General features: G+C 37.3%; 1 long non-coding RNA gene across 1 annotated transcript; it reads left to right on the top strand.

The window, feature by feature from the left end:
• The first annotated feature begins 11,414 nt into the window (after positions 1-11,414).
• On the top strand, positions 11,415-13,764 carry LOC125311779. The gene is made up of 3 exons (XR_007196525.1): positions 11,415-11,568; positions 12,940-13,063; positions 13,421-13,764. It is a non-coding gene; the product is annotated as an uncharacterized LOC125311779 (long non-coding RNA).
• Positions 13,765-14,385: the final 621 nt, after the last annotated feature.

Genomic DNA, 14,385 nt, shown 5'->3' with positions numbered 1-14,385 from the left:
CATTACCCCCTGGTGCATCCACAGCCTCAGCCTGCAATTGAACTGAGTACACAGAGAGATGAGCCACTTCCCTGGAGGCTACACCATGCAGCAATATCAGTTTTTCCCACTATAAAGGGGATCCAGGTGTTTAGTATTAGGTGTAAAAGCTACCAGTATTAAGAATAGCAGCCATTGTACCAATGTGAACAGTGTTCCAGCCCAAATATATTCTAATAGCTGAGGTCTTGCTCTCTTGTGAAAGGTGGAAACGCAGACTTTCTGAGACACCGACCATCCTCCCATCTTCCTCTGAAAATAGTGAGCTGTCTCCTGTGGCAAGGGGTGGGGAAGGGAGATAAGTATAGTTAACTGTGTGCTTAAAGATGCATTGGGCCGTCCTTTCAGGAGCCGCATCTGTCATGGGGAAATTTGGATTGACACAGACATTCCTTTTTCCTTTGTTGTAGAGGAGGTGAAGTCATACTTAATCTGTGTGGGAAAACTGAACCCGGCAGCTATCTTTTTTTCCAGAGTTGCACAGACTAACATTCAGTGAATAGGGAAAGCAAGCAGCTGGAGATTTCAGTGATGCACCTTCCAGAAAGATTTCTCTCCTTTGGTGCCGACAGCTGAGTCTGACTACCAGGAGTCCCATTGATAAGGGAGGAACTTTTTTGGCAGGATTAAAAGGACATACTGCTGTGAGAGGATAAAAGGTGTGGGTTTATAGACATATGGATTGACAGCATTTCAATGTTATATCAGGTGAAAATTATAGCCTTTTTGTTCATTGTTAAAGAATACAACAAATTCCATATTATTGATTGAAATTCAGTGTTTTTGTCATACCATTTTAATTGAATCATATATATATATATATAGTATTTCTAAAGCTGTAACCAAGTTGTAATTTATATTGATTTTTGCTCACAACAATGACACAAAATGTTTTTCACTCTTCAGAAATGGAGCAAACAAACAGAAAACAACTCATCACACCAGCTAAAAGTAAAGTGTTGATAAAAGGGTATTCATTAGAGCATCTTTGCCTTTGTAGAGTTGTTTGATAAACACATCTTGTGGCTCCTCAACTTAAGTGAGCTTGCATCGTAAAAAGCTTTAGTTGTGCTCACTTTGATCATCCTGATGGGATGGCACTCCCTGCAGCTGTCACTAACACCAACTTTCACAAAAAAGGAAGGTAATTAATTGTTTTCCCCCTTTCTCAATAATGTGTTTAAAATGGGACCATTAGTTCTGTAGGATAAGGGTAGGGCTGTGTAATGAGCCTGTAGAGAGAACAGAACCATCTACACGTCTGTGCCTAGAATCAGAATCTCCAGAATAGATTGCGGTCATTCCACCATTAACAACACAGCACCTTTGGTTACTGGCTTCCAACTTAAACATTAACAAGAGAGTAGGATGGTTCAAGCTGTCTGTCACATCCTCACAGCAATCACTGACATAGAAAACTGGGAGAAAATAATGACTGGTGCACTCTTGGGCTCTGTGATCACAAACATGTTTTAGAATGGTGTGTGGCTACGCTCAACCACAAGATACTTCCAGTAAGAGCCCCAATTATTCTGTGGAAAACTCGGGGGCTGGGAGGAGTCCCACAGTGGCTTTGTTGACATATACTATTATATATTGTTGATCTATTCACCAAGTGGAGTTGTATGTATGCATATCACATTTGTGTGCACACGAGCCACACTCAGTCAGGTGATATAAATAATTATACATCATGAAGTACAGTGGCCTGTTGAATATGGCTGTGTATTGTCAAGAATATGGCAATATGTTGTCCAACACAGGGGTTACAATTCAATATACTGTAAACTGTCATAGCTAAAGCAGTCTGAAGGAGAGCAACACGCCAACGTCGAAACGTCACGCTTATTAAATTATCAATGTTGTTGACTCTGTACCTAACTAATAGTTTTTCAGAATGTGTGTGTCCTCCCTTCAGTTTTATTAATGGTCATGCCTGCATAACTTCTCAAGGTGAAATCCTGACACAGCTTGTGCGTTGACGTCTGTTGATGGTTGACGTTAGTGGATAGCTAGTTAGTTAGCTAGCTAGCATCACTATGTCATATAACTCACAAATGAAAGACTGCTTTGCAGTAGCATAACTTTTACCCCATACAGGTCATTTCAAGATGTAGATGAAACCGCTGTCTATTCTGTTGTTGTTTAGTTTATATTTACAGTGCATGAAAATGCACTGTACTGTTCTTCCTAGGCTTTTATTACAGTGCATGAAAATGCACTGTACTGTTCTTCCTAGGCTTCTTATTCTTATTCTTCCTCGCTAACGCATTTAATGCAGCTTCAACCGCTTAACGAAAACTTCATTCAAACTATGTTACGTGAGGTCTTACTTAGGACATGGGTGCTATGTATTTTTCAGCTTTGTAACTTTTATACTTTTTAAACTATTAATTAAAAAACGAATCGAAATTTCCCCATTGACTTAACATTATGATTATGACATCACAATACGGGCCGGCAATTAGAATCCTATGGCAGGTGTTCGGGCCACCTGGACCAACTGCCAGTCTCAGGCTTTAAGCATACAAACTGGCCCTATTAAGACTACACATCCTGTTCAACTGCTTCCTCTGCCAAAAACTGTTTCAAAATAAAAGTCCTCACTACAATATTTTACTGTTAAACAATTTAACCCTTTAAACTACTGAACTTTTAACTGTTCAGCCATTGTAACTGTTACTTATCATCAACTATGACTCCTGCCCACTGTAGCTAGTTAGCTAAGTTAGCTAAGTAACATGTTAGCATTGTTAACATTGCTAGCATTTTTAACAAAACTGCTAAAAATGATTAGCTAAGTTAGCTGAACTATGTAACATGGTTAGCATGCTACTGAGACCCCTGAATTTCCCCTTGCACATCCTCTAAAATGCTACTTTTTTAGCAATAATTTACTGTTTCTCTTCACTTCAGTGCTTCTCACAATTCACCAGTGTCAAGTTTACACTTCTTGTTACATTGTGCAATAATGCAACCACTATGAAAACAATCTGCAATATATTTTTTTCTTAGATTGTCTGTAGGACTATACCTATATTTTTTTTTGTGGTTAACTTTGGGTCCAACCCTTAAGAAAGACTGTGACAATACCTATATATTTTTGTGAGTCTATGCGGTCTAATATGCCTTCCTGTTGTTGTCTTACATGCACTTACTGTACCTTTTATGTTTGCACATTGAGCTTAGAAAAAATGCAGTTTGTCTCAGCTGTGCACTCCTTGTTGTAGGGTCAGAATGACGATAAAGCTCACTTTGACTTGGACATGAGCTCATTTTTTTTTATGAAATCAACAACAAAAAATATTGCATCATAGAGACATGTTATGTGGTCACATTTTCTTTGAGAAACAGTCTGTAAAGTGGGTAAAGGGTTTGAATCACAGAATGCATCTGAGGAGTGTGTTCTGGTGGGTCCCTTTCAGTCTTAAAATGAAATTGATTGATGAGTCATGTGACCACTCCAGAGTTTTGGTTTGGGTGAAGAGAACACATAGAGTACACATACAGTAAACACATACAAACATCTTTGAATTGGAAAATGCGTAGATACTAGATACTCTAATGTGCTATGAAAAAACATTGCTTGCAATCATTGCCGCCTAAGTACCGTTTTATAACTTTATGTATTCAGCATCCGGCAAAAGTGAGTGAGAACCCACAGATGCTAAGACCAGTATTTAAGGATGTTTTTGTTTTCTAAAACAAGAGACAAGAGGGTTTATTGTTTTTCACAGGGAGATAAATCAAATCCTTGCCTCAAAAAGTCAACTGTCAGTTGTCATGAGGTGAACTCTTGTGAACTACAATGGCCTATTTGCTTTGGCATCCGGCTCCACTTCATTGTCATTGTCAGAGATAGCCGGGGAGCGGACAGCAGTCAAGTGACATCGACCAGGGTCACCTCGCCTCGGCAGCAGAGCCAGGCAGCTAATCAAAGCCCATCAGGCAGCAGTGGAGAGTCGCGCGTACCCCCTGGTGCATCCACAGCCTCAGCCTGCAATTGAACTGAGTACACAGAGAGATGAGCCACTTCCCTGGAGGCTACACCATGCAGCAATATCAGTTTTTCCCACTATAAAGGGGATCCAGGTGTTTAGTATTAGGTGTAAAAGCTACCAGTATTAAGAATAGCAGCCATTGTACCAATGTGAACAGTGTTCCAGCCCAAATATATTCTAATAGCTGAGGTCTTGCTCTCTTGTGAAAGGTGGAAACGCAGACTTTCTGAGACACCGACCATCCTCCCATCTTCCTCTGAAAATAGTGAGCTGTCTCCTGTGGCAAGGGGTGGGGAAGGGAGATAAGTATAGTTAACTGTGTGCTTAAAGATGCATTGGGCCGTCCTTTCAGGAGCGTACCTGTCATGGGGAAATTTGGATTGACACAGACATTCCTTTTTCCTTTTGTTGTAGAGGAGGTGAAGTCATACTTAATCTGTGTGGGAAAACTGAACCCGGCAGCTATCTTTTTTTCCAGAGTTGCACAGACTAACATTCAGTGAATAGGGAAAGCAAGCAGCTGGAGATTTCAGTGATGCACCTTCCAGAAAGATTTCTCTCCTTTGGTGCCGACAGCTGAGTCTGACTACCAGGAGTCCCATTGATAAGGGAGGAACTTTTTTGGCAGGATTAAAAGGACATACTGCTGTGAGAGGATAAAAGGTGTGGGTTTATAGACATATGGATTGACAGCATTTCAATGTTATATCAGGTGAAAATTATAGCCTTTTTGTTCATTGTTAAAGAATACAACAAATTCCATATTATTGATTGAAATTCAGTGTTTTTGTCATACCATTTTAATTGAATCATATATATATATATATAGTATTTCTAAAGCTGTAACCAAGTTGTAATTTATATTGATTTTTGCTCACAACAATGACACAAAATGTTTTTTCACTCTTCAGAAATGGAGCAAACAAACAGAAAACAACTCATCACACCAGCTAAAAGTAAAGTGTTGATAAAAGGGTATTCATTAGAGCATCTTTGCCTTTGTAGAGTTGTTTGATAAACACATCTTGTGGCTCCTCAACTTAAGTGAGCTTGCATCGTAAAAAGCTTTAGTTGTGCTCACTTTGATCATCCTGATGGGATGGCACTCCCTGCAGCTGTCACTAACACCAACTTTCACAAAAAAGGAAGGTAATTAATTGTTTTCCCCCTTTCTCAATAATGTGTTTAAAATGGGACCATTAGTTCTGTAGGATAAGGGGTAGGGCTGTGTAATGAGCCTGTAGAGAGAACAGAACCATCTACCGTCTGTGCCTAGAATCAGAATCTCAGAATAGATTGGGTCATTCCACCATTAACAACACAGCACCTTTGGTTACTGGCTTCCAACTTAAACATTAACAAGAGAGTAGGATGGTTCAAGCTGTCTGTCACATCCTCACAGCAATCACTGACATAGAAAACTGGGAGAAAATAATGACTGGTGCACTCTTGGGCTCTGTGATCACAAACATGTTTTAGAATGGTGTGTGGCTACGCTCAACCACAAGATACTTCCAGTAAGAGCCCCAATTATTCTGTGGAAAACTCGGGGGCTGGGAGGAGTCCCACAGTGGCTTTGTTGACATATACTATTATATATTGTTGATCTATTCACCAAGTGGAGTTGTATGTATGCATATCACATTTGTGTGCACACGAGCCACACTCAGTCAGGTGATATAAATAATTATACATCATGAAGTACAGTGGCCTGTTGAATATGGCTGTGTATTGTCAAGAATATGGCAATATGTTGTCCAACACAGGGGTTACAATTCAATATACTGTAAACTGTCATAGCTAAAGCAGTCTGAAGGAGAGCAACACGCCAACGTCGAAACGTCACGCTTATTAAATTATCAATGTTGTTGACTCTGTACCTAACTAATAGTTTTTCAGAATGTGTGTGTCCTCCCTTCAGTTTTATTAATGGTCATGCCTGCATAACTTCTCAAGGTGAAATCCTGACACAGCTTGTGCGTTGACGTCTGTTGATGGTTGACGTTAGTGGATAGCTAGTTAGTTAGCTAGCTAGCATCACTATGTCATATAACTCACAAATGAAAGACTGCTTTGCAGTAGCATAACTTTTACCCCATACAGGTCATTTCAAGATGTAGATGAAACCGTTGTCTATTCTGTTGTTGTTTAGCCTATATTTACAGTGCATGAAAATGCACTGTACTGTTCTTCCTAGGCTTCTTATTACAGTGCATGAAAATGCACTGTACTGTTCTTCCTAGGCTTCTTATTCTTATTCTTCCGCTAACGCATTTAATGCAGCTTCAACCGTTTAACGTAGAAACTTCATTCAAACTATGTTACGTAGGTCTTACTTAGGACATGGGTGCTATGTATTTTTCAGCTTTGTAACTTTTATACTTTTTTAAACTATTAATTAAAACTAATCGAAATTTCCCCATTGACTTAACATTATGATTATGACATCACAATACGGCCGTTAAGCAATTAGAATCCTATGGCGGGTGTTGGACCCACGTGGACCAACTGCCAGTCTCAGGCTTTAAGCATACAAACTGGCCCTATTAAGACTACACATCCTGTTCAACTGCTTCCTCTGCCAAAAACTGTTTCAAAATAAAAGTCCTCACTACAATATTTTACTGTTAAACAATTTAACCCTTTAAACTACTGAACTTTTTAACTGTTCAGCCATTGTAACTGTTACTTATCATCAACTATGACTCCTGCCCACTGTAGCTAGTTGGCATAGTTAGCATGTTAGCATTGCTAACATTGCTAGCATTTTTAACAAAACTGCTAAAAATGATTAGCTAAGTTAGCTAAGTAACATGGTTAGCATGCTAGCATAGTTAGCATGCTAGTTAGCATTTTTAGTAAAACTGCTAAAAATGATTAGCTAAGTTAACTAAGTAACATGGTTAGCATACTTAGCATGCTAGCATGTTAGCATGCTAGTTAGCATAGTTAGCATAACTGCTAAAAATGATTAGTTAAGTTAGCTAAGTAACATGGTTAACATAGTTAGCATGCTAGTTAGCATTTTTAGAAAAACTGCTAAAAATAATTAGCTAAGTTAACTAAGTAACATGGTTAGCATGTTAACATGCTAGTTAGCATAACTTTTAAAAATGATTAGCTATGTTAGCTAAGTAACATGGTTAACATAGTTAGCATGTTAACATGCTAGTTAAAATAGTTAGCATACCTACTAAAAATGATTAGCTAAGTCACATGGTAAGCATACTTAACATGTTAGCATGCTAATATGTATAGTTAGCATACCTACTAAAGATGATTAGCTAGGTTAGCTAAGTCACATGGTTAACATAGTGCTAGTTAGCATAAGTTAAGTAACTTGGTTAACATTATTATCTTTGATAACATAGTTAGCATAACTGCTAGCAAACATTAGAGCCGTTCCAACTGTCAGTTATCGTCAATTATCTACCTAAATAATTTAACCATTTAAATTATCCACCTATTTAACCATTCAATCATTCCAACTATATTAAACCTTATCTACCAAGCAAATCATTTAACTATATAAACTATCCACCTATTTCACTGTTCAGTCATTCCAACTATATTAAACCTCATCTACCTAGCAATCAATATAGTTTGTTTTTACTCTGTATGATATTTTACATCATATTTTTTGCATTTTCATGCACTGTATTTCCTTCAGGAAATGCTTTTCTAGTTATTATTATTATTACAGTGCATGAAAATGCACTGTACTGTTCTTCCTAGGCTTCTTCTTATTATTATTATTATTACAGTGCATGAAAATGCACTGTACTGTTCTTCCTAGGCTTCTTCTTCTTATTATTATTACAGTGCATTTTACTTTATTCTTTTTCTTCACTTCTTATTCTTCTTCAGTTCATGAAAATGCACTGTACTAATGCAAGGCTTTTTCTTCTTCTTCTTCTTCTTCTTCTTCTTCTAACGCAGTTAATGCAGCTTAAACCGTTTAACGAGAAACTTCATTCAAACTATGTTCATGTAGGGTCTTACTTAGGACATGTGGGCTTTGTATTTTTCAACTTTGTAACTTTTATACTTTTTAAACTATTAATTAAAAACTAATCAAAATTTCCCCATAGACTTAACATTATGATTATGACATCACAATAGAGCCGTTAAGCAATTAGAATCCTATGGCAGGTGTTCGGGCCACCTGGATCAACTGCCAGTCTCAGGCTTTAAGCATACAAACTGGCCCTATTAAGACTACACATCCTGTTCAACTGCTTCCTCTGCCAAAACTGTTTCAAAATAAAAGTCCTCACTACAATATTTTACTGTTAAAACAATTTAACCCTTTAAACTACTGAACTTTTAACTGTTCAGCCATTGTAACTGTTACTTGTCATCAACTATGACTCCTACCCACTGTAGCTAGTTAGCTAAGTTAGCTAAGTCACATGGTTAGCATAGTTAGCATGATAGCATGTTAGCATGCTAGTTAGCATTTTTAGCAAAACTGCTTAAAATGATTAGCTAAGTTACATGGTTAGCATAGTTAGCATGCTAGCATGTTAGCATGTTAGTTAGCATTTTTAGCAAAACTGCTAAAATGATTAGCTAAGTTATCTAAGTAACATGGTTAGCATAGTTAGCATGTTAGTTAGCATAGTTAGTTAATCATTTTTAGTAGTTATGCATAGTTAGCTAAGTAATATGGTTAGCATGTTAGCATGCTAGTTAACATAGTTAGCTGCTAAAATGATTAAAATAAAACATTAGCTAAGTCACATGGTTAGCATACTTAGCATTTTAACATTGTTAGCATAACTGCTAGTTAGCATAGTACTTGGTTAACATTATTATCTTTGTTAACATAGTTAGCATAACTACTAGCAAACATTAGAGCCATTTCAACTGTCAGTTATCGTCAACTATCTACCTAAATAATTTAACCATTTAAACTATCCACCTATTTAACTGTTCAGTCATTCCAACTATATTAAACCTCATCTACCTAGCAACCAATATAGTTTGTTTTTACTCTGTATGATATTTTACATCATTTTTTGCATTTTCATGCATATTTTTCAGCATTTTTTCATGCATGAAAATGCACTGTATTTCCTTCAGTGCATGAAAATGCTTTTTATTCCAAGTTTTTTCTTCTTCTTCTTCTTCTTCTTCTTATTCTTCTTCTTCTAACGCAGTTAATGCAGCTTAAACCGCTTTAACGTAGAAACTTCATTCAAACTATGTTGCGTAGGTCTTACTTAGGACATGTGGGCTTTGTATTTTTCATCTTTGTAACTTTTATACTTTTTAAACTATTAATTAAAAACTAATCAAAATTTCCCCATTGACTTAACATTGGCTGATGACATCATAATAGAGCACTTAAGCAATTAGAATCCTGGGCCAGGTGTTCCGGCCACCTGCATCAACTGTCAGTTTCTCAGGCATACAGTCTCATTCTCTTAATAAGACTAGGCTACACATCTTGTTCAACTGTTTCCTCTGTCCACAACATAATTTAACCATTTAAACTATCCACCTATTTAACTGTTCAGTCATTCCAACTATATTAAACCTCATTTACCTAGCAAATCATTTAACCTTTTTAACTATCCACCTATTTAACTGTTCAGTCATTCCAACTATATTAAACCTCATCTACCCAGTTCAGTCATACCAACTATATTAAACCTCATCGACCTAGCAAATAATTTAACCATTTAAACTATCCACCTATTTAACTGTTCAGTCATTCCAACTATATTAAACCTCATTTACCTAGCAAATCATTTAACCATTCAAACTATCCACCTATTTAACTGTTCAGTCATTCCAACTATATTAAACCTCATCTACCTAGTTCAGTCATTCCAACTATATTAAACCTCATCTACCTAGCAAATAATTTAACCTTTTAAACTATCCATCTATTTAACTGTTCAGTCATTCCAACTATATTAAACCTCATCTACCTAGCAAATAATTTAACCTTTTAACATATCCATCTATTTAACTGTTCAGTCATTCCAACTATATTAAACCTCATCTATCTAGTTCAGTCATTCCAACTATATTAAACCTCTTCTACCTAGCAAATAATTTAACCTTTTTAACTATCCACCTATTTAACTGTTCAGTCATTCCTAACAATGTCCCACGGCACACTAACATCCTGTGTGAAGAAAAAAAATAAACATACCATAGCCTAAAATTTTAAATAATACACAGATACAGCCTTATTATGGCTTCTATGTAAGACCTGCTCAATAAAACAAGCGCCCCTAGTTTCATTTGTAGGTGACTATATCTATAATTTAATTGTTGTTATGAACTGGATATGTGATGATTCTGTGAATACTGGATATGGGGGCCCTGTTGTACAATGCCTGCATACCACAAATAGTGCAATCATACAATCAATGAGAGCATGTGGTTATAAATTCTTTGATGCAACAGTTGCTTTTCTGGACCAGTGAGGGACATTTGGGTAATTTTCTGCGGCACTTCACATCTTTTACTATTTCCTTTTTGTGTTGGAACATAGTGTCAATGGGCACATTCAAGATGAACTCATTTGACTGACAAGATCTGCCAGTTCGGGCGGCTGTAGACAGCTTGATAAAGTCAGATAGGCTAATGTCGTATTAAGCCCTATCTACCCCTACAATTCTTAAACAACACTTTAATCATAAGTAGGCCTATAACAATATGTTAATTTCCAAAATGTCTGCTGGAGTGTTTAAAGTTGGCATCAAGTGCTCTGCTTCAGCCCTCTCTAGTCACATTTTGCTCTGCTTCAGCCCTCTCTAGTCACATTCATTATGCATTTATTACATCAAGACTTGTCTATTGTACCTCACTTTATTTTGGTTCGCCCAACTCTATAGCGATTACAAATGGTTCATAATGCTGCTGCTAGATTACTCACTGGAACTAAGAAGTGTGATCACACTTTTTTCCTTAGCCTTTAATATTCTCTGATAATGTTCAGTGTTTCCCATACATTGACTTATTTGTATGCCCACCACAATATCAACATTGACCACCACACAATGATTTTCCAGGTTGTACTAAATTGTGCTTAAATCTGTGGGAACACTGATGTTCCTTGTTTATTTTAACTGCCCAGCCTTCAATTTGATTTGATTATTGTACAATACACTAGGCCTATATAATTTTCTTTTTGTCTATTTAAACTACCATCATTTTGATTGATGACAATTGTTTTATTTTATTTTACTTTATTTTAATCCCAATATTATTGATATTATTATTGTTGTTTATTTTTTTTACCATTTTGTTTACTTTGGATCAACTCTGTTGTGCATTAAGTGACCTGACTTGACCAAACCTACCCATGCTCTTCAGTCAATGACGTCAGCTCAGTCTCGCGCTTGACAGCTTGAATCGGAATCCCTCGTCTACGACTAGAACTACTCCAGCCTCATTCTTGTTGTACTGCTAGAACCTGAGCTGACTGAGTGTCTCGTTGCCTCTGTCAAGTTTGGAGCCCCAAAAACTTCGCCCTGAACTTAACGGGACTTTTCACATTACCACACACGTAAGTTTTAGTCTCTTAACGTTAACAGAATAGGTATTTTGGTAAATTAAGGTTAACAGCGTTCTTTGTATCGATAGCTTAAATGAGCCTGGTACGCGACTAGCTAACGTTAACGTTAACGACCACGTTAATTACTCTAATCTTATCACTTTTATTCTACGTATATGTTGTCAAAAACAATGTTTAGGAATTGTTTCCGACAATTGGTAGGGTAGTACCATAACGTTAGCTGACTCAACCTCTGTCATTTGGAAATTATCGAGACGTAGGACTTCTATATCGATAAGTTACATTGCAAGCTATCTAAAGTTTGGCTGCTAACGTGGCTAACTAACGTTATGCCTAGCTATCATTTACTTCAAATAGACATGTACTTTGTGTGACATTTATTATCACATAAACAACGTCTATGAATTATGTCCGACAATTGGTCGGGTAACGTTATAGCTAGTTGACTAGTGAAGTCTGCCGTTTGGAAATTATGGAAACGTAGTTAGAATCCCTTGGGGGTCAATAAAGTATCTAGAATATCTAGCAATGCTATCTATCTATCGAATACATTGCTCGCTAACGTTACGTTGTCTTGGAATGAAGTTAGCAAGTTAGAAGTTGGCAGCCAACTAACAGGTCTAGCCATTATCTAGCCTACTTTAACTAGACATGTACTTTGTGTGACATTCATTATGACTTTTATTCGACGTATGTGTTGTGAAAAACAACGTATATTAACTATGCCCCACAGTTGGTCAGGTAGTAGTATAGTTGACTCGTGAAGTCTGACATTTGGAAACTATCAATAGTTTATGCTAAAACACTGCAGCAACACAGAAAGGTCAGGGCCACAACGCAAAACCGCAAACGAAATTAAGGCGTTAACGTTAACGCCTCTCCATAGAGAAACAATTGACCAACGCGGAAGCGTTTGACAGTATGCCTTGAACTAGGACGTTAAGGTTACATGACCTAAGGCCGCCTAGATGTTGCCAACATGCCTGTAATATGAACCTCCATAGGCACATGGGTAATGAACAACAGGGTGATATAACACAAAAATCTACCCTGAATCCAATGCTATCACATATTTTCTAACTTTATGGTGGCGGAAAAATAATAGACCTATCTAGAAAATCTCAGCCTATCAACATACTGGCCCAATGCTTTTCTGATTATAATGTTACAGCAAACAAACTTATTTCTAAGTGTGCCCCTAATATTTGTGTCGAGTACATGTCATGTTATTTAACCTAAAGGTACTACTTGGTCACACAGATGAGAGGTTGTGCCGCATTTTGTTAATTTAACATAATTGTGTTGCATTGTAATGTTATAGCAGTGGTCACGGTTTCACACAATTTTCTTTATTCAAAACAGAAAGCAATTGTCTTTTTAAAGACTTCCACCATCTCCACCTTCCCTTGTGCTGCGCTAGTCTTTGCCACAGAAATACTCCCAAGACTCCCATCTCCCATCCCTTGCTGTGCTACAGACTTTTCAGGTATGTCATTTTAATTATTTTTACTGCTAGACCAGCTATGCTGCTTGCTTACACTTTTTTGGTTACTTTTCTTTTTATTAAAAGTAACCATCATATCACATAACCATAACAATCAACCATCACATAATCTAATGTTCAGCTGCCTACAAAATCTGCTCCTGCTCTGCATAATATACTGCTGTGCTGAATTTTGTATTAGTTTTCTTTGCTCACTTCACTTAATTCATCCCATCACTAAAACCAACCTGATGCTGAAATTGATAGAACCGAGAAAGCAACAATGTTGCCGTGTGTGTTGCTGCTTATTTTTGGAAGTGTTTAACGTGTGTTTTTTTTCCTTCTTTGTTTGCCTTTTAGGCTTGTTCCAGACCAGCCCTGTCAGAGTGGTATCTGCGTGTCACTTGTGACACTGCCTGTCATCGTCTGCACACCCTGCACTACACTGCACTGCAATCATATACAACAGAACCCACTAACGCCTACCTGCAAACATATCTACTACAAGAACCAAACACTTGCTGAGAACATATCTGACTGCACATGCTATACTCTGAACCCTTTTGATTGAAACCGCCTTTGAGATTGAAACCGCCTTTGAAACTGAATCCTTTTCTGAATACTACTCTGCATCATATTGAGACTGAATATCACTCTAAACCAGCAAACCCACTCTAAACATACCTGCAGACATATTTCATACATAATTGACCACTTTCTGATCACACATACCTTGCTACTATACTCTGTACCATTTTGAGACTGAAACCTCCTTTGAATTCTGAACCATTTTGAGACTGAAACCTCCTTTGAATCCTATTCGGAACCATTTTGAGACTGAAACCGCCTTTGAACTCTGAACCATTTTGAGACTGAAACATCCTTTGAATCCTATTTGGAACCATTTTGAGACTGAAACCTCCTTTAAATTCTGAACCATTTTGAGACTGAAACCCCTTTGAATCATATTCTGAACCATTTTGAAACTGAATCATTTTCTGAATACTACTCTGAACTATATAAAGACTCTGAACCATACTGAGAACTACCTGTGAACTATTCACATACAGAACTATTACTGTGAGCTGTACAAACCTGTGAAACATTTATATATTTCAATAATACCTGTCAAAGTTGTCTTTGCTGTTATACCTACTTTTAGACCTGGGCTGTGCTGCAAGACTGAATCTGAGCTGTGTGAGGACTTCGAAATTCCATCCTAGTTCAGCATAAAACTGATCATCTCAAGAGCTTCCTCTCATTCTTCATCAGCGTCATAAAGTGTTACCTCTACCTAGCAGTTCCAGTGCCATATTCAGAATTGC

This window comes from Alosa alosa, chromosome 18, assembly GCF_017589495.1.
Source record: "Alosa alosa isolate M-15738 ecotype Scorff River chromosome 18, AALO_Geno_1.1, whole genome shotgun sequence".
In the NCBI taxonomy this organism is placed as follows: domain Eukaryota; kingdom Metazoa; phylum Chordata; class Actinopteri; order Clupeiformes; family Clupeidae; genus Alosa; species Alosa alosa.
The sequence above is the reverse complement of the archived record's forward strand: the minus strand, read 5'-3'. Positions and strand labels throughout refer to the sequence as shown.